General features: G+C 52.3%; 1 protein-coding gene and 1 long non-coding RNA gene across 16 annotated transcripts in view; one reads left to right on the top strand and one right to left on the bottom strand.

Moving 5' to 3' along the window:
- Positions 1 to 20439, top strand: part of LRRC7 (leucine rich repeat containing 7) — a 169574-nt gene that overhangs the window by 47163 nt on the left and 101972 nt on the right. For 12 of the 15 annotated variants that reach the window (XM_015870859.2, XM_015870862.2, XM_015870865.2 and 9 more), the window contains exon 1: positions 7752 to 7852. The exons of the other annotated variants lie outside the window; for them this stretch is intronic. The gene's annotated coding sequence lies outside the window, so the exon portion shown is untranslated. Of the gene's footprint in view, positions 1 to 7751; positions 7853 to 20439 lie in introns of those variants that run through there. 15 annotated transcript variants of the gene reach the window in all.
- LOC107317796 lies at positions 9465 to 13394 on the bottom strand. Its single transcript, XR_001557032.2, has 3 exons — positions 13111 to 13394; positions 12317 to 12608; positions 9465 to 10898 (listed from the first exon to the last, which is right to left on the bottom strand). It is a non-coding gene; the product is annotated as an uncharacterized LOC107317796 (long non-coding RNA).

A 20439-nucleotide genomic window follows, 5' to 3' on the forward strand; every position in this document is an offset into this window, starting at 1 on the left:
ACTGAATAATGCAGGAATGCCTCCCCCATTGCAGGGAAGGGAACATGAGGAGAAGCCTCATGAAGAGAAGTCCAGCAGAAATAATGAAACCAAAAAGAACGTTTTATTTTGAAGCATCTGCTGAGCATTGTGCTGGTGCCCATGGAGTTACTCAGAAATCAAACACAGAATTCCTGAATCATTTGTTACCCAGAGGTGGAACTGCTGCTTAAAGCAGGGTGTGTGCCCCACTCCTGGAGGGTTCCTGTGCTATGAGAGGTGTCCCTGTGCTAACAGTTGGGACTGAGTGGGGTTTAAGGTCCCTTCCAGCCCAGCATGCTGTGATTCTGTGGCTCCGTGATGCTGTGATGCTTTGGGGCTGTTGTGGTGTTGGAGCGATGTGTGCTGTGATGTCAAAACACGTCACACAGCTCATTCTAATGTTCCCAGCTTTTTGGAGTATCTGCCTGGCAGCAGAGCGTTCCATCTCCCAGGTTAATCACAACTCCTGCAATTCCTTTAGGAAATACTGAAATTTGCTTGTCTCTAACCAGCTAATTTCCTCAGTCCAAAAGCTGCCTTTTGGCCCCGTGCCACACAGCATTAGGACATCCCAACAGCACAGCTCTGTTGTCCCAGGCAACTGTTGGGTTTTCCCATGGGAAGGTCCAGCTGAAGGATGCCGTCCCTGCCCCCCTGTGTCATGGCACTGTGACAGGAGGCAGCTCTGGATTGGAAAGTAACAGGCACAGGGAAAATGAGGGAAACCCCAACGTGCTGCTGGGCAGGGCTGGATGCAGCTGATCCACCTGCACTGTCCAGAGCTCTGGGAGCATCTCATGCTTTGGGCTGGTTTTTGAATTCTTTCATTGCTACATTTTCTACTTGAGTAGAAATTCCTCTGTGAGGTCTTGGTTCATTGGATGCGTCAGTTCTTGTGCTGGGTGATGTCCTCTCTTTCTTCTGACTTTTTCTACATCAGTGATTGCTGTGAGAAGGGACTTGGTCATAAACTTGGTCCTTGGGACATGGAGCAGCAGCCTCAGCTGCCATGGATCAGTTGAGGGTTCAGGGCTGAAGTTTCATCTCTCACACATGATACTTTGTGGGAAAAGTACAGCTGGTTCCCCAGTTTCTTGGATCTTGTTTTTGGTTCCATGCGTTCCCTATCTCTACTGGCACTGCCCTTGTCCTGAAGTGCTGTTCCCATAGCTGGGCTGGGAGAATGCAGAGCTCCCTGGGAGTGTAAGATGCTCAGAACTGCAACAGGCTTTTAGGCAATGTTCACTTCATCCAGAAGCAGAAAATTAAGGTAGAAGAAAACAGGCAGTTGGATTTGAGCAAGGACCCGCAAACTGGGCTGGCCTGGAGAGTGACAGTCCTTGTCAAAGGAGGAAACCTCCACCCTGGTGTTGCTCCTTTTCCCCATCTTCAGGCATAACTCGCTGTGTGTCCTGTCCAAGCCTGACAAGGCACAAGATAACACTCAAATACGTGCTTTTTCTTACCTTTGTCCAGCTGTCCTTTCTTCCAGTCTGACTCGCAAAGAGTGCACAAAGAAAAGAAAAACGAGTAAGGAGGGGAAGTGAGCAGGGGGAGCCGGCAGCAGCCAGCCTGGAACTGTTGCTGCACATCAGTCATGGGATGGGGACCCTCCGGGTGGAGCACTGCTCGATGCTGGCACACAAGTGCCATATTCTGCATTGTCTGAAGTTCATCCCCAGGTGTGAGACCCAGCCCTGATCTGCGGGCAGAGCACTGGGACCAGGAGCTGCAGAGCAGGGGCTGAGCTCTATCCCCTGCCTGGTCTGTCCACCAGGCTGCTGGCTGGGGCAGGCTGTGAGCATAGGGTGCACAGTGGGAGATGGAAATGTTGTTTGCCATGTGGCTGAGGGGCTCCGGGGCTGAGCATTGCGCAGGTTGTCCCTGCAGCATGGCCTGGCTGTGTACATACCTTTATCACTACATACACCACGACTATTATATGATGACTGTATTATTACCAATATTATATTATTATAATTACTATATAACTATTATTCAATGCCACCTTTGTGATGAGCAGTGAAAAAAGCTCTGCTGTGCTCCCATGAGAGCACAGGAAGGGGCCTAGCACAGCTGGGGGCAGGTGTGGGATAACCATCTCTCAGTGCAACCTGAATATCCAGTGCTACAAAGAGGTGCAGCCTTGGGTGATAGTTTATTGTGCAGCTGTTCACTGCACAGTTCTGCCTGCCAGCCCTTGCTGCCTGTCCTTACAGTTCCATACAGCTGGGTGTGCTTTGCAGAACAGTCCATCCTTTTTTACTTGCATTATTTGGAAATTCACCCTGACACTTTGAATATGCAAAGCCCCAAAGTGACTGAGCACAGAAATGACCTTTATTTTAATGTTTTGCCAGGAGAAGTAGATGGAACTATGGAAAAGTATCTAGAAGTATTAGTCAGCAGCTGCTGACCATGAGCTGGTGGTGCATCTGGGTGGGCAGGAGAGACAAAGGCATCCTGGCTGAACCTGGAGGTGGGGATTTGGCACCGAGGGACCTGGGCAGTGGGTGTCCCTACGTATGGCATGGGGTGGGCTTGGGGATCTCGGGGATCTTCCACCCTCAGTGATCCTATGACTCTATGAACGTGCAGACTACACCGAAGAACAAAGTGAGTGGCTTCTCTTGCCTTTGTCTTGCTCTCCATTAGCCCCACACCCCCCCGGGCCCCGTGTGTTATTGCTGCACTAACTCATGTGCCATGATCCACAGGGCCAATAAGGGGCTGGTAGCAGCAGTGCAGCCACTAAGCTGTAAGCTGCACAGCTCAGTAGGGAAACATTGACTTCGAATATGTTGTGCTGTTTCAGCTCCTAATGGCAAAAATACTCAATATTTATTTCTCTTAAAAAATAAAAATAAAAATTAAAAAAAAATTAGTCATGGCATACTGTTTCCTGGCAATTAATGTCTTTAATATACGGAAACACAGCATTAAATTGTGCAGTTTTGACACTTAACTGAAGTAATTAGTGCACGCAGTAATGAATCTTACAAGTTTTCCCTGCTGGAAGAAAATAATGTAGCTGTAAACAGTTTGTTAGATCCTGGACATCCCAGTGAGCTCCCAATGCTTCCTTCAGCAGTGTGAGAGCACAGCGAGCCCTGCCCATGCTGTCCCCCATCCCACCCCAATGGAGGGGTTCTGCTCCAGAGCCAGAACCTTCCTCAGCACCTCATGGGATGCCACGTCAACTCCCCTTAGCCCGTATCTACAGTATCCAGGAGAAAGGAGGAGGGATGGTTCCCTCTCATCCCCTTTTTGGAGCTGTAGTTGGTTCCAGTCCCAGGGCTGGTTGAGACACCAGGCAGCAGCCAAACTGAAGGGGTGGCACCAGGCCCCCTCCTGGGGCTGACTGTTCCTCAGGTGTTGCCTCGGTCTCCTCCTGGAGTGGTTGAAACACCAACCAAAGGAACACCTGGCTCTTCCCCTGCTGAACTGTCTCTTGGGGTGTTGTCCAGCCTTGTCCCTTCTATGGGGACACAGCCAGTGCTGCATGGTGGGCCTGATCCTGACCTTCAGCAGCACAAACCCCCACAGAGATGTCAATTAAATAGAGTGAGAGCGCTTGGCGTGGTAGTGCTGCTGGGGTCTGGGTTGTGTGCACATTCTCTTTGGGAGAGTTTTTTGGGGGGAGGTTGGATTACACCCATTTTAAATCTGAATATGGTGAATATCCTGCTCTGAACTTGTCAAGTGGCAACCCTGCTCAAAGCAGGGGCCTGGAACTCAATGGGCTTTAATGTCCCTTCCAACCCAACCAGTGTGTGATTTCCTGCTCCCACCTGCTCTGAGCCCAGAGTCTCCGCAGTACTTTGCTTATCTCTTCTAAGGTTGTCAGCATAGAAACACAGAATCGTTTGAGTTGGAAGAGCCCTCTGAAGGCCATCTGGTCCCACTCACCCACAGTGAACAGGAACATCCACAGCTCCAGCAGTTGCTCAGAGCCCCGTCCCTGACATTGGGTGTCTGCTGGGATGGGGCACCCACCACTTCCCCTTGTCCTGTCACACAGACCTGCTCAAGAGCCTGTCCTGATCATTCTTACAGCCCCTTTAGATACTGAGAGGCCACTCAGCTCTCCCTGGAACCTCCTCTTCTCCAACTCCCAGCCCCAGCTCTCAGCTGTGCTCATAGGAGAGGCGTCCCATCCTCGGGAACATTTTTGTCCTCTGGGTGTGCTCCAGCAGCTCCATGTCTCTCCTGTACTGTACACTCCACAACTAGACACATAACTCCAAGTGATGTCTCAGAGTGCTGAGCAGAGGGGTGAATCTCACCCTGCTGACCACTCTGCTTCTGGTGCAGCCTGGAATACAGTTGGCTGAGGGCACACAAGCATTGCATCCCACTTCTTTTCTGAAGCTGGTTGGAAAGGCCTGAGAATCTGACCTGCAAAGCAAGGTGTTCAAAGCCAGAGCTAAAATCCCCATCTCCTGATGGCTGCTGCCATTGTTCCACTGGGATAATGGGAACAGGGGCAGCTCATGGTGGGGATGGGGAGCTCTGATTCATAATTTGTCAGCCCACGGTGTTTACAGTACTTAGGGTGGGAAAAATACCTGTTCACAGAACTGATCCTCGGTAGGCTTTGCTTTCTACTTACTGCTATTGCTTAGTAACAGCTCTATTTATAAATGGTAAGAGGGTATTAGGAAAAAAAAGAAGAAAAAAAAAGAATGTGCTGAAAGTTCCCTCCATCTCCAGCCTTGCAGCAAGGCATTAAACACTGCAAGGTGCAGGTGCTGAGCTGTGACTGCCCCGTGGTCACAGAACAGGGGCTGAGTCGGGGCAGAGATGGATGAGAAATCAGCCAAAACTGCGCCCCCAGCTCTGAGAGCTCACAGCGGAATGACACGAGTGGGTGGCACCATTTTGCTTTCTTTTCTCACTTGCAACTCATTGACATCTTTAGGGGACATAAATGTGCAGGGCCAGAAAGAAGCCAGGACTGCTGAAGAGCTGGGGTTTCTGCTAACAAGTCTCTAAAGACCTTTGCCATCATCACCTGTTGCTGTGGTATTAGTGATTGTAATGTATTTGTGTATTCTCCTCACTTACGGGAGCATCTCATGGTATAAGGGATGAGGTTCATGGTATTAAATGTGTGCAAAAATCAATGGTTGGTTACACACCAAAGTAAGGCTGAGGGGTCTGGTAACTGCAAAGCCACTCCGTGTGTCTTTGTGACTGCTTGAGTGTCGCTGCTGCAGCAGAACGGCTCCAGTAAGGCAGCATTAAAGCAGGGCAGCAAGGTTTTAATCACTAATTTGGGGTGCAAGTGTCTGGAGGGGCCGGAGGGCATGAAGCAGGGCACAGGTAATGAGTGTGTGCGGGTGCTGCAGTGCCTGCAGCGTGCTCTGCCACACACTGCTGCAGGAAGCAGCTGCTGCAGCACAGGAGGGAGCCAGGCTCGCTTCTGTGGCTCCATGTGCGCCCCGATGGAGGCACAGCGGGGAGGTGGCGGCCTCAGCTGTGCCTGTGGACATGGTGAGCAAGTGGGAGCCTCAGTGTCACGGCTTGCTGCATTCCCTGCATTAGCAGTGGAGCTGGGAGTGTCCTTCATCTGCTCCTCACACGGTGGCTCTGGCAGGGAAGGTCATGCATGAACTGTGGCAAAATTGGATGAAATGACGGGTTGCAGAGAGAGCTGCGATGAGGTGTGGGGAAAATGGCTGAAGATTTTGTACTGGATCCACCTATGGAGCTCAGCTCGCTCCAGGTGGATTAAAGCAGGGCAGATGGGCACGGCCAGGACAGCAGCACCGGGATGTGTGTGGGGGTGGGGCACAGCTCAGGCCCCACTCACCCTGCATGCAGCACAAGTTTGCTTTGTACCTTACCTTAGTGTTACCTTAGTGTTGGTGTTGGTGGCAGTGATGGTGGCAGTGACACGCTCATCTCTGGGCCAGGCAGGGCCATTCCTGCCCCACCACAGTCCCAGCTCTGCTATTTCCCCAGGACTCCCCAGAATCTCAGCTGATGACAGCTCCTGTGGCAGCAGCTATTGGTGCTTTGCCATAAACCACTCTCTGCCACGTCCCTGCCACCTTGGTAGCACCACAGTCACCGTCCCATAGCCCACCGGCCTCTGCCAGCCTTGCTTTGCTTTTGGTTACCTAAAATTCAGCCTCAATCCGTACCACCGAGGCATACGACTCATCTGCTCTTCTCAGTCTTAAAATTAAAGCCCCATGAAATGGAGACTGATGATTCTGGGGTTGTGGGAAAGGATGCTCAAGGCACAACCAGGGGGAAAAAGTAGATTGGGGATTCTGCAGGGGAGGTTTGCAAAGCTGTGCACTGCTGTCATTTATTAAATGTAAGGAGTTTTGTCACCAGTAACTGCTGCTTCTCTATATATTTCGGGCTCTTTAGAAATGAGAAGTAATAATCTTATTTCAGTGTTATCAGTCTTAAGCCCATGGTGGTGACACTGGTGAACCCAGGTCTGCACAAGGAGCACATACCCATTTCTAGGTAAATTTGCTGAAGGAATGCAATTTTAACATTGCATTTGGCAGAATGTGAATGAAAAGAAACATCAAAGGCTGCTTCTCTTCTTTGATATTATTCCATGGAAGGAATAAAACATTCCTTATCCCACCTTCCTGCTCAGGGCTGGCAGCCTCAGGGGCTCCAGCTGGTGCCCTCTGGCCAGCAGTGCTGGATGGGGAGATGCTGACAGTGGAGACTCCTCCCAGATCCCTGCTGAAGTCAAACCTTTCCACACCCACTGCTAAAAGCAAGAGATGCAGGCAGGCACAGCTTTTCCAGATCAGGTGCCACCATGGTGGTAACAGGGAGTAGCATGAGTGTCAGGTTGTCCCCTCTGAAGGACTGTCCCCATGGCACAGACATGGGGCATTTGGTGCTGGGATGACCCCTGCGGTCCTCAGCCAGCTCCTGCTGAACACACCAAGGCAATGCAGCAGTACTGGGAGGACACAGAGTGAGGAGACCCTTTGCTGCCCAGAAGGGAATCCTGCAGCACCCACCTGGCCCAGCACGGTACCAGTGAGCGTTCAGGTTGGATATTAGAGGAAATCTGTTCTTCCCAAGAGCAGCCAGCACTGCACAGCTGCCCAGGGGGTGTTGGGGTCGCTGTCTCTGGGGTGTTCAGAGCCGTGGGAATGTGGCACTGAAGGACGTGGTTAGTGGGCGGGGTGGGATGTGTTGGCGTTGCGCTCGGGGATCTTAGAGCTCTTTTCCTACTGTGACGATTCTGTGGTTCTTAGTGGATGTGGAGAGGTGGCTGGAGTGCGATGCACCAGTTGCCACCTCTGCTTGGGAGAATTCAGTGCGTTCCAAGGTCCGCTTGTTGGAACACCTGAGGAGCCGCAGGCAGCTCGGCGGCTGATGGAGCAGCGTTCCGACCCACCCCAGCGGGCCGGCAGCGCGAGGCTCCGACAGCAGCACGTTGTCCCTCCGCTCCCGGGGGTGGGGGACGGCCCCGACCCGCCGCAGGGCGCCCACGCGGAGTCTTTCCATCCCCGCCGCTGTCGCAGCCCGGCACGGCGCGGTCCGGCGGGGCGATGCCGACCTACGTCTCCGCTCCGCGGGGTGGGCGCGGCCGCTCGACGCCCCCGCCGGGAGCCGGGAGCCGCTCCGCCCCTTGCGCCGCTCGGCGGAGCGCAGCGCGGCCGCGCACCGGGACCCGCCCCAGCGCCGCCGCCTTTGTGCCCGGCGCCGCCCCGCGGAGGAGGCGGATCCTGCGCGGTGGGGCCGGCGGGCGGCGAGCCCCGGGCGCGGGCAGCCCTCGGCGGCGCCCCCGCAGGCTCCGCGCCCCCGGACCGCGGTGTGGAACGCGCTCCCGGCTGCGGCTGTGAGTATCGGGGCGAGGAGCGGAGGGGATGGGGACGGGATGGGATGGGACGGGATGGGACGGGATGGGGACGGGATGGGGACGGGATGGGGACGGGAGGGCGTGGCCGAGTCCCGCGGGGAGCGGTGGGCGGTGGGCACGGCCCCGCCGCCTCTCGGACCCCTTCGCTTTGCGGTGCGGGTTTCGTAGCCATCCCCCGGAGCTGCCGGCAGCGAGCTTGGCACGGCTCCTGGAAAATTCCGTGCCCTTGGCAGCTGCTGCATCTCGCTCCTGAAGCGTCGGGGGGACGTGGCGAGGCGCAGCGGTGCCTCCGAGGCACCTTTCGGTACCGTTCCAGAAAGCGTTTCTCATTCCCGTGCGGCTCCGACGTGATCGCCCGTCCCCCCGCACGATCCCGCCGTTGGTGGGAGGATGGCGGTGCTGGAAGTTCCAGCGGGAACCTCGGGACAACGGGAACGAGCTCGGAACCGCTCCCGGGAGGGTTCGGGGACCCTGCGGGCGCACAGCCGCACACACGGCGTGTCCGGGGGATGCCGGGCTGGGGAGGGGTGATGGCGGGGGTGGAAGCGCTGCTGGAAGTTCTCGATCGTGGGGAAATGGAGATGATGGGTGTCCGGGCGTTTCGGAACGCTCCGGCTCCGTCCGAACCCTTTGGGTTTGCTTCCACAAATCTGCGAATTTCGGCTAAACCCCGGTCACGTGCACCCTTGGTTTAACCTCGGGTGCTCTGAGTAAAGGCCACCGTTAGGGCTGGGGGAGACACGAAGCGTTTCCGTCCCCGGCGCCTTCGCCCTGCTCGGGGCGTGCAGGGATCTCGCCATGGCAACCGGCGCATCGCTCCGGAGCGGGGCTGGAGGCTCGGCCTGATGCGGGCGGAGCTGCTGCCGCTCCGGCTTCGAGCAGTGCGGGGCGATCGGCCGCTGATCGGCCGCGTTGGGCTGTTCGTGCAGCCCCAGGGACCAAAGCTTTCCTCATTTCCCAATAGCCGGTACTGGAAAAGCTGCGTTAATTCGGTAGTCCTGCAATGAAATATTTCGATGAGCTGTTCTGGCTTGATGTCCCCGTGATCACCGTGCAGGTGATTGATGGGTACTGCTGGTTTTCAGGATTTTTTTTTTCTTTTTAGAGAAGCTTTTTTGACTTTTTTCTTCTTTCTTTCTTTTCATTTAATGAATACTACCAAGAACAGCGCTGTGCATGAAGCCAGCTCCTGGGGCAGAGGTGCCCAAATGGCCACAGCTGGGGCTGCTGTGTGTGTCTGTGTGTGTCTGTGTGTGTCTGTGTGTGGCATTGCAGGTGGATGCCCCAAGGAGGACGCTTGGTCCTATAGGAATTTAGAAATGCTCCTCAGCCACTGAATAAAAGATGGTTACCAGTGGCAGTTGCTTATCTAGGGGGGTTTGAATGGAAGGTTGGCTGTCACAGGATGAGAGCTGATGGCCTCGTGCTGTGCCAGGGGGTCAGCTTGGATAGATGGGGAGGTCTCTTCCCCAAAGAGCAGCCAGTGCTGCACAACTGCCCAGGGATGGGGGGGGTCACGTCCCCAGTGATGTTCTGGACTGAGGGATGTGGACAGTGGGGCTGGGGGATGGGCTGCAATGGGCCTGGGGATCTTTGCGGGCTTTTCCAACCCCAATGATTCTATGGTTATCCCTGGAATATTTCATGCTGTTGAAGTCACAAGGCTTCAGATTAATGAGCAGTGAGTACCCCCCAAGGTATTCGCATCTGTGCAGAGCTGTGCTGCTCTCAGACGTACCAGCACCACACAGCAGAGCATGGGGCTTCCCCAAAAACCCAGAGAATGGAGGTAGGGAGCATGGCAGCTGTGTGGGGCGGCCCCAGAGCTGTGCGGGGCAGCAGCAGGGGGTGGTGAAGCGCCCAGCAATAAGGTGCAGGGCTGCGTCAGCCCCATCCACGGCAACAGCAGTGGAATGGGGACTGTCCCATGTGCAGCTTCATCAGTGGCCATGGGAGACGTGAGCTGAGCACCCGACTGCTGTACCAAGCCCTATTTAAGGATTTGCAAGAGCCACCGTGTGTCTTTGGTTTTCATCTCAGCTCTCTCTAATTTTAGCATGGTTTCCGTAGGCTTTAATTTGCCGGCGCGGCAGATTGCATCAAATCCTAGCAAAAGTCCTTCAGAACTGTGAGCTTCTTGTCAGAGCTTGCTTTTATTTATTTCATTTTTTTTTCTTTTCCCTGGATTGCAGCGATTTGTTGCTGGCAGATAAATCCTACGTGTTCTGCTGTGCATCTTCATGGGCAGATACCTGCCTTGCAGCAGATCGAAGGCAATATTCAGCTGTGGGAGCTCTGCTTTAGTGGAGGGAAATGCTGTTTTCTTCCAAATGTTTTGCTGGGGGAGAAGAAATAGAAATGAGAACTGGTGCAGAGAGATCCAAGCATGTGAATTTGTTGCTTGAGCAGCGCAGGAGATGGGGTGATGGGCAGGAAGAACCGCACTGTGCGTTATCTGGATGAGGTGCAGCGGTGCAGGTTATTTGGGTGCACTGCCTGGCTGCTCCTTCAGTGATGTGCTTGGGATGCAAAGATGTGCTCATGAAACCTTTTGTACCGCCCTTATTGCTGAAGTTGGTTGCCGGTGAGATACGGAATGCTCTATAAATAGAGCAGTCAATAGTGATAGGTTGCAGGTTCTTCCTTTTTCCTTCCTTCCTCTTCCCTTTTCACGCAGGCTACAGGATCCCTCGGATCTCTCAGTCCCTCCTTCTTGCTCCTCCCATGTCACTTTGTCCTCAAATATAAAAAAGCCCATTCTGACACCATCTGTTTTGTTCCCAGCACCAAGCTGCCATCTTCCCATCGCTGATCTCTGTGTGGGACCACCAGGGGCTGCCCTCTATCCCCATGGGCTCTTGGCCAAACACGCAGGGTGCAGCCCAGCACCTTCCCCTTGGTGTCTCTGTGCTCTGCATGGTGACCAGGTCTCGGTGCCCTCAGCTTAGCTTTGCCTTGGCTATGAGCTCTGCTGATCCATGGTGCGTGTCAGGCGTCCCCACCTCCTGGCACACCGAAGCCTGAGCTGTTGTTACAATAAAAATTCAGAAATTTCAAAGCCTGAGCACTAAATTGGTAGCTTTCAGCAGTTCTCTAATTATGTGAGACATTTTTCGTGCTTAACAAATGGTTCTTATTCTTGCCAGCACTTCAACCTGGTGTTCTAGGACTTGTGGGTGTCAGGGAACAGAACATATTTCTGTGTCTGTGAATATGATCCCACACGTTGTCTTAAGTGGGAAAATGTTCACAGCCCTTATATGGTGAGGGAATTTTTTCTAAGCCCATCAGTGCCTTCTCCTGCAACAGCAATGCAGCTCTATCCTCAGTGCTGTGCAGGCTGGGGGCTGATGGTGAACTCAAGGTACCAAGTGCCTTGTCCTTCCTGGCTAAAGTATCATCACAGAACCATAGAATGGCCTAGATCTGATCAGGCCTTAAAGATCATTCAGTTCTAACAACCTGCCTTGGGCATCGGGCTGCCCAGGGCCCCATCCAGCCTGGTTCTGAACACCTCCAGGGATGGCTCAGTCCATTGTATCCTATGGTGTAACCTGCTCTGTGGTCTTTCAACCCGCACAGAAAGTGTTGTTAGGGATGGTTGGTGCTTCCTGACCCAATGGAGAAGGACCTGAGGGCAGGAGGGTGCAGCACGTGTTCACCTGGCACTGTGTCCCACTGTGCCCTTCCTGGTGCAGGGATGTTGGTGTGACAGCACAGTGATGCACGTCGGGGGTGTGCTGGGGTCTGTTGGGGTCTGTTGCCTTGTGTCTGTAAAACCATCGGGCCAACCCAGTGCCATGTGATGGTCTGCACGGATGCTGCAGGCAGAATGGGGACAGACTCAGGAAGAAGAGGAAGAAGAAATGAGGAGTTCTTCAGGAAGGTGGAAGAATGGAGCGGTCTACAAAGGGGTTTTGGGGGGAAAATGCTCATCTTTGCTTTCTGCATTCCCACCCGGTGCTGAAACATGCCCAAAAGATGTTTTTTGAAGTGAAGGCTTTGTGCTGGTTGTGACTACAGGAAGAAGGAGGAGTTGGCTTCACCCTGCTGGGGCTGGGTGAGGAGGAAGGGCATGGCCCATGTGGATCCATGGGGATCTGCAGCTCCGTGTCATCACAATACCCTATGGACAGTCCATGGGACCAGCCCTTCCAAAGGTCGGTACCTTGGGTCTGGGTGCTGCAGACATGCCGTGGAGATGGATGGATGGATGGATGGATGGATGGATGGATGGATGGATGGATGGATGGATGGATGGGTGCATTTGTTATCTAGTGGATCAGAACAGTTAAGATCCTGTGCACAGCTATTGCAGTACGGAGGTAGTTAGGGTCAATGCTAACAACATTCCAAGGTTTAGTGGTTTCTTGACAGAGCTTAATTGGGGTAAAACTGGCTTTGCTACACAAGCAATGCTTTGGTGTTGAGGGTGGGCTTTACCTGTCAGAACGAGTGGGTCGGGGATGCCACCACCTGTGATTTCTGGTACCTTCTTGGTGTTACAGCTGGCAGGTCCATCTCCTGCCTGCTGACTGGGAGGAGCAATTCTGAGATGGAGCTCAATGCTGATGTTCTCAAGCAACTGTTCTTCTCGGGTGCTTAACAGTAACAGTATGTAGGAGAGGTGCAAGCAAATAGATACGCTGTATTTTCAGCCACCGACTGATAGGGGTGAGCTGTCCACCAGGATTGTGCTTTGGGAACCCAGTGCAGAACGTTTGCTCGTGTTCTCCTTAAAGGACAAAGTGAGTGGCACAAGGTGAGCTGGGCCTGACCCAGGCAGGGGCTCACTGGGTGTGCTGCCCTGCTAGGAACCATGGAGCTGACAGCAGCAAGCTGCCCATTCCCTTTCCCATTCCCTTTCCCATTCCCTTTCCCATTCCCTTTCCCCATTCCTTCCCCATTCCCTTCCCCAAATTCCCTCCCATTCCCTTTCCCATTCCCTTTCCCATTCCCTTTCCCATTCCCTTTCCCATTCCCTTTCCCATTCCCTTCCCCATTCCCTCTCCCATTCCCCTTCCAGCTCCTTTCCAAACATGCACATATTTGCAAGAATTTCCCTCAGTGCCTTCAGATGTGGTTTCCTTTATTCATTATTCCAGGGCTGCAGAAGCTGCCGCAGTATTTTTCAAAGTACTGGAGTTTTATTTTTTTTTCTAGGAAAGCCACATTCTGGGACTCCTGCAGAAGTGTGTGTGAAAGTCATGCTAAGAAACGAGCACTGAGACACATACCTGCAAGAGCACATCAGCTCATGAGTCCATGCATAGAAACCCATTCCCAGCAGGTATTTCTGTGCACTCTGCAGGGCTGACTGGTGTGTGAGCCTCCATCCTGCCGGGGAAAGGCACTCCTGGTGATGGCATGTCATTAACACTCTGCTGCTGAATGATCATTTCCATTTATGATAGCAATGATATGTTAGCTTTGACAAGTTAGGAATTAAGTTGGTGGAAGTGCCCGCTGCAGCAAAGGGCTGCTGGCATTCCTCACTCACTGCTGCTATTTTTGAGTGGGCAGACTTAGCACAGAGAGGTGTAATGCAAAGTGTCGTGTCCCATTTAGCCCTCATCTGAGACATCTTAGTTTTGGAGAGTCTCTCTCTGTATTTCTTGATTAATTATCCATGGAAGGATGGAAAAAATACTTGGATTTCTCCCTTGCTTCCACCCTGCTCCCTCCCCAGTCCTTCACTGAAATGGGCTCCCAGCACAGGTGAGAGCCTGCCCTGCCTGCGCCATGCGGTAACTCAAAGCACTGCTGAACTTACGGCCAGTCTGCAGCACATGGAGCCAAATGGGATTGCACTGCTTGGAGCCAGGCTTGGCTCTGCTCCACCGCTGTCTTTAGGAACGCTGATGCCTTGTTCAGAGGATGGCAAGTTAGGATGCTCCTGGGGGTTTTTTATTGCGTTCTGTGGTGATGTTTTGGTAGGTTCTGTTGCTGTTGTGCTGTTGTGTTTTGACCACTTTCAATATTGCAGATTGTCTGTTAGCAGAAGGGCTCTTCTGTGGCTGTTCTCCTCACTGCTCCCAGCCTGGCTCTGCCTGGAGCTGCCTTACCTGGGGAATGGTGTGAGCAGGGGCTGGAGCTGTGCAGGACTTGTGCCTTCTCCTGTGTGAGCTCTGAGCTCCCCCTGCCCTGTGGCTCTGGTAGATCTGCGCCGTGTTCCCTCCCTCTGCTGTGACCCACTTAGTTGCTTCTCACTTGGAAGTGATACTCTTGCCTGTCCTTTTAGCCCTATTTTGAGCATGTTCCTCATCTAGTGTGTCCTTTCCTTTTACTTCAATGAGGGGATCATTTTTTATAACTCTAGAATAGCTGTGGGAAACCTGGAAGAGAAATAAGGGGTGTCCTTGCTGAAATATTCTACATATTTCTGGTCCGTTAGTCTGAATGTTCCAACTTTGTCGACATGGGGTGAGCGGCATGAAAAAAGCATCGCTGGTATTAATAGAAATATCAGATTAGAGAATGGGTCGAGTTAGTTCCTGGTAAGGAATGCACACCTGAGGGGTTGCGCCCTTTGGGAGGGAAGTTCATGGCTGCCTAGAAAGTGAAAAGAGGAATCGTCTTTCTAATGAGCTGGTATGTCTGAATGTTAAATCATCTCAAGGAGCCACCTCTCAGCATTCATTCCTCCCTCTGCCTCCAGCAGGGACTTGCTGCTGCCTTTTGTCAGGGTGCAGGAAAAATGCCTCAGCACTGAGTGCAAAAGCCATGCGTGGCCCTTGTCCCCAGCACATAGCCTGCATGGCTTTTTGTGTGTAAACTCATACATGCATGTAGAATATAGAACATATCCATAAACATTTGATTGTAGAGATTGCTCTGTGATTATCATCCATTCCTGGGCTCCTTCAAGCAGGTCGCAGAGCAGTGAGGAGCTGCTGTGCTTTTCAATACCTTCCAGCACTTGGCAGTGGCAGGGCTACGTTAACCCCTCTGGGTGTTGGTTCCCTCTGACAGCAGTGTGCTGGAACAGATGGACCTGGGGATGGGGTGGGCAGCTGCCACTGAGGGGCTGTGTGTGCACTGAGGGCCGTGTGTGCACTGAGGGCTGTGTGTGCACTGAGGGGCTGTGTGTGCACTGAGGGCTGTTCCCTGGTGTTTGCACTGAGGGCTGTCGTGCCTGTGTGCCACTTGAGCGGCTGTGGTGCACTGAGGGCTGGTGTGTGCATGAGGGCTGTTGTGTGCACTTGAGGGCCGTGTGTGCACTGAGGGGCCGTGTGTGCACTGAGGGGCCGTGTGTGCACTGAGGGGCTGTGTGTGCACTGAGGGGCTGTGTGTGCACTGAGGGGCTGTGTGTGCACTGAGGGCCATGTGTGGCTGCGTGGTGGTGATAAATTCCTTTTTCCTTTTTTTCCTTCCCAGTTTAGTCACAATTTCTGCATTACCTGCATCCTTTTTGTACAGAAAGCGCAGTGCTGGAGGTAGGGAGGACGTTTTTAGTCAGACCAACCAGCACAGATGCCTAAACAGATCTTCTCAGGTCCTTTCCTGACCTGCTCTTTGGTTCTTTGTCTCATGGAGAAGGTCACACATCAGCCAAACCTTGGGTCCCCAGCAGAAATTTCCTGGGTAATAATTGCTCCCTGGTAACTGTTCTCTTCTGGAGTCTGTCAGGACAAGGTGGGAAGAAACAGTTCTCTGCCTGGGGTGCTCATGTCTGCTGCTCTCCCATTTTGAAGCCATCTTGGAGTGGCCATCCCATCAGGCTCGAGATTTCCCCCACCCTCCTGAAAATCCAGGTGCATTTGGCAGAGATGTGTGAAATTGTGCAGCTCCTCCTGCAATGGGGTGGGGAGAGCCCCATGCCCCAGACAGGGGTGGGTGAGGGACAGGCTTGGGGCAGTATGGTTACAACATGAGGGTTCCATAGGAGCACAGAGCCCTGCACGGGTATGGCTGGTTAAATGTATTGACATTAACATGTTCCTTGAACAAGGATGAGGAAGCTGAGAGCTCTGTGCTTTCTTTCTCCTTTGATCTGGCTCTCATGCCTCCCTCTGCTGTGTGGTCACAGCTGAGAGCCAGCAGGTGCTGTGCCCTGGTGCTGGGGGCAGAGGGGCCTTTGGGGCTGCAGGAGCCCCCTGTACCCCACCCTGCTGTCCCAGGAGGGTGCTTGGAAGCCGTGTGCTGGGAAAAGCTGTGGATGTTGGGGCAATTTCCCTTGTTTTCAGATGAGAACTGTGATTTAGTATGATTACTTGCTTCCTAATAAATTGCGTGGAGCTCATCTTAGCATCAAAATGCATTAAGCTTTTTGCTCTGATGTCCATTAGACAGGCTAATTTAATTCATTTTAGGAAGGAGTTTATGACCAGATGCACGAGATGTGGCTCCAAGATATCATGGAGCTTGTTTTGCTCTATGGATTTACCGAGAAGGTCAAATCCTGCTTGTTTCTCATCCTCAGTCCCAGGTTGGACTTGGTGATCTCTCGAGGTTCCTTCCAGCCCCTGTGATTCTGTGGTTCATCATTTAGCTGAAGTCAGGAGAGCTCCAGAGATATGAATGAAAGTAAACCTGCGTGATATCAGATATCAGAGCAGTGTGGGAGTGAAGGTGGGCGCACATGAGTGAACCTGCCTGAGAAGGGCATCCACCGTGTGTGTCACAGTCATGGAGTCACTGGGGCTGGAAAAGCCCTCCAAGATCCCCGAACCCACCCACCCCGTGTCCACTGCCCACATCCCTCAGTGCCGCATCCCCACGGCTCTGGACACCCCCAGGGATGGTGACCTCCCCATCCTCTGGGCAGCAGATGCTGACCCCGCTCACCCCAACGTCCTGCCAGGAGCTGTAGGTAGTAGTGAGGTTTCCCCTGAGCCTGCTCTGCTCCAGATAAACACCACAGTTCCCACAGCGCTGTGCTTCAGACCCCTCACACAGTCACTGCTTTTCTGGGACTCGGTGCCTTTCTGGCAGTGAGGGGCACAACCCCACAGTTCCAACATGCTTATCTTCGCAATGCTTCCAATGTTCCCACTGGAAGAGCTGCTTCTTAGCTGATGGAGTTGGCTAAAACAGGGATTTTGAATTGGAGTGGAATTAAAATACGGAGTGGGGCCTAATAACACTATTTAACCAGGGATGTAACAGGAATGCTTATTATTATTTAGTGAGTGAAGAAAAGCTTCTTAGCAGGCTTCATCGTGATGTTGTTCTGGAGATGAGTGTGGGTCGTTATTGAAGCTACTTTGAAAGCAAAGGTAGTCTGCAGCTAAGCACAATTTAAGGTCATTCTCCCACATTTTGTCTCTCCGGTTTCTGCTCTTCTTGCTTGTTTTTCCATGCTGTGCTAGGACAAATGACAGATATCCATGGCAACCCAGTGCTAGGTCACCATGCTCAGGAGGGCCTGCATTGCTCTGCATGGGAGCCACGCTGTCCTCCTGCCGCTGCCCCATGGCAAACCCAGCTTTATTTTGTATCTTTTCTCCGTGCAGATTCCTGTGGATGCAGATCCCTGCCCATTTAATTGTTATTTTACCATCATTATGGCTTTACAGTGTCAGTAGTGGTTTGTAATTGATGTCCTGGGGTAGTTTTATAACTCTGATATTTTAGCACCCTGTGTACTTGTGATCTTGTGTTTGTCACCAAGGAGAGCAAAAGCTGTATTTATTTGTAATCATTTTAAGAGTCTGCCACAGCATAGATTGCAAGGCTCAGTGCAGGCTGCAAAATGCTGTGGGTGGAAACCTGCTCCTGTCCGTACAGCACAGCAATGATGGAATTACACAGAGGCTCAGCAAAGTTGCTGGAATTGCTTCTGCAGCCTCTGCATGGGCAAACTGGTGAATAAATCTTGCTTGTATTGGTAGTACTGAGTGTCACTGGATTCATTGCATCTAAGGCCTGCTGTCTCGTTTACTTTTCCCTTTCAGCAGAGTAAATCCAGTTATTTCTTGGGAGCTGCTGCTTCACTCCTGGCACAGAGAGGTGCATGGCATTGCAGCAGCCTGCAGGCAGCCCAGGAATGCTGCATGAACCCTTAGGGCTGCTCTGTGGGCGCAGCAGTGACCCAGCACACAGGGCATGGTCTGCCGTACCTGGGCTGGTGCAGCTGGCACGGTACGTGAGGAGCCCCAGCAGACACTGATGCTGCTGAGATACTCTGTGTACAGAATTTCTAAGTGGCTTTCGATGGCTGCTTCCTCTGCTGTGTTTTTGCTCACCCTCTGCAGTATGTTAATGTGGGAGAAATAATGTCTTTCATTTCATTACTGCTGTTTGTCTGGGGGATGGCTTGTTTGTGCAAGTGTGTGTGATGCCTCAGATCTTGGCACTGTAAGGGAAGTCCCAGATAGTTTAATTCTCCTGAAACCATTGAGGGGAACACGGAGAATTACGAGTCCCTTCATGCTTTCAGGATCACCAACAAACTGGAACCCGATCCAGAAGTTCACTGAGGTCACTGGCACCTGCATTGACTTCGTGAGGTTTGAATCAGGCTGCCAGCACTTGCTTATTTAGCACAGCTCTATCAGACATTGTATTCTGGACAGAGCCAAATGCAGCTTTTTAACAAAGCCTATGTTTGTACGCGAGGTGATGTTACAGTGTGATTGAAGCATAAAACACGAGGCCATTCACAGATGCCTTGAACAGCTCCAAAAAACTATTCTGCACGTAGTCATGCCTGCTTTCTCCTGATAATGTTCCAGGTTCTGCCCCACAGTTTGGTTTGGAAGCATCAGTTAGGGCTCAGTGCCTGTAAAACCCAGCGTTGCTTGGCGGTGCTGTTTGGAGATGGAAATAGTGTCTCCTTAAGCCACGTTCAGCTGGGTTATGTTAATCTTCAGCAAAAATGAGAGCGAAGGGGAGAAAAGAGAACACTGTCTGAAGAGGTGAGGAAATCTGCCTGGAAAACAAGGCTCTGCTCCACAGCACAGCTTAATGTAGATGAATGCTGCTCATCTCTTTGGGTGACAAGTGCAGGTCCTTGGTGTGAGACAGCAGTTCTGGCTTGGTGGCTGTAAGCCTTTCTGCATAAGGTGACCTCTTTCCTCCTGGTTTCCCTTTTAACACCAATTATGAACCATATTGCTCGCTGGCTGCTTGTGCCAGCCCCCTCCAGGCACAGTGACAGCTCAGAGGCATCCCAGTTTCATGCTGCTCCCATTTGCAGCCTCGTTGCACTGGGACAGTGCTTGGCCCAACCCAAGCCTTGCTTCCAGGGCCTTGGGGGCTTACTGCAGAGCTGATGGGTAGCTTATGGAATCATAAAATCATCCAGGTGGGAAAAGCAGGAGCCATGAGCTCCCCTATATGGGTGTGCAGGATGCTGTGAGATGGCTCTTGGAGGCTCATTAGTGCTGGGGATGGGGGCCCTGCTCTGGGCAGGCAGGGTCTCTGATGAGCAGAGACTGCAGAAAACAGTGATGAGGAGCTGGTCTGAGCTGTCAGCTCTCATGGCATGGAGCTGTGCTGGGCTGGTTGTCTCTTTGCCTGTGCCACTGTGTCCATTCGCCTGACTTTCTCCCTGCATTCAGCAGCAGGAAGGCACTTTGAGCCATAAAAAACCTCATAGCTGTGGGAAACCCTTGAAGTTCTGCCAGTACTTTTTAATAGATGATAGCTGGATCTTTTCAGTATTTTTAATGCCACGTTGATTTCTTGATGAGCAACTCAGGGCTGCATTCTGCCATTCTCTGTCCTGACGCGCTCCATGCATGACTTGCCTCACACTGCTGCTGCTCTCCCCGTGGCAGTGCAGGGGAAGCAGTGAGGCTCTCCAGCAGCATGGTCCAGCAGCATGGTCCAGCTCTTGTGTCAGCCAGTGCATGTTCCAAAGCTGGAACACAACAACTAGATGCTTTAGAAATCTCAACCCACACGTCTTCAGCACAAGCTTTTGTTTTCCTTTAATGTAAATTGCCAGCAGAAGACGCTGATATCTAAAAATATTTGGGATCCAGCAGTTGGACCCTTTGGGTTTGGTCAGGATGAGCTCTGTTGTAAGTTGAGGGTACATTATGTTGGGCTTAGTGGCCGAATGAGTGTTTTACTTGTCCTTTTATGTGGGTGGTGTCTCAAGGGTACGGCTGGAGCTCAGGTTGGTGATTTGACATATTCCGAGCCCTTCCACCTGAAAATGTGCCCCAGCAGCCCTGCCAGCCGCCGGGGGAGCAGCACACAGCACCCCATGTATGGCACCAGGTGGGACAGGAGCTGCTGTCCAGCTGAGCCGCTGCTTTCCACGCCTCGCCACGTGCTCCCCTGGGCAGCAGCTTTGCCCTTTTCCTGCTCTCTGCCATTAAAAATAATTGTTTCTAATCTTGGAGATTTTACTCAAGGGACGTTTTACCCCGACGAGCTTCTTGTGAAAGCTGAACTCGGTGCCTTTGGACTCAGTGGATGAAGGAGGGGGGAGGGAACCAAAATTAACAGTGTAATATTTAATATTTAAGCACGCTTTAAATGTCATTTTGTGGACTGATATAATTTACTGTTGGAGTGAAGGTACCTGCGGCGTTCTTCATAATGAACTTCTTCTGAACTTAACCATCTGTTGAAGTAAAGCATTTAAACAACTTTAGAAGTGATCTGCAGCC

This window comes from Coturnix japonica, chromosome 8 (assembly GCF_001577835.2).
Source record: "Coturnix japonica isolate 7356 chromosome 8, Coturnix japonica 2.1, whole genome shotgun sequence".
In the NCBI taxonomy this organism is placed as follows: Eukaryota; Metazoa; Chordata; class Aves; order Galliformes; family Phasianidae; genus Coturnix; species Coturnix japonica.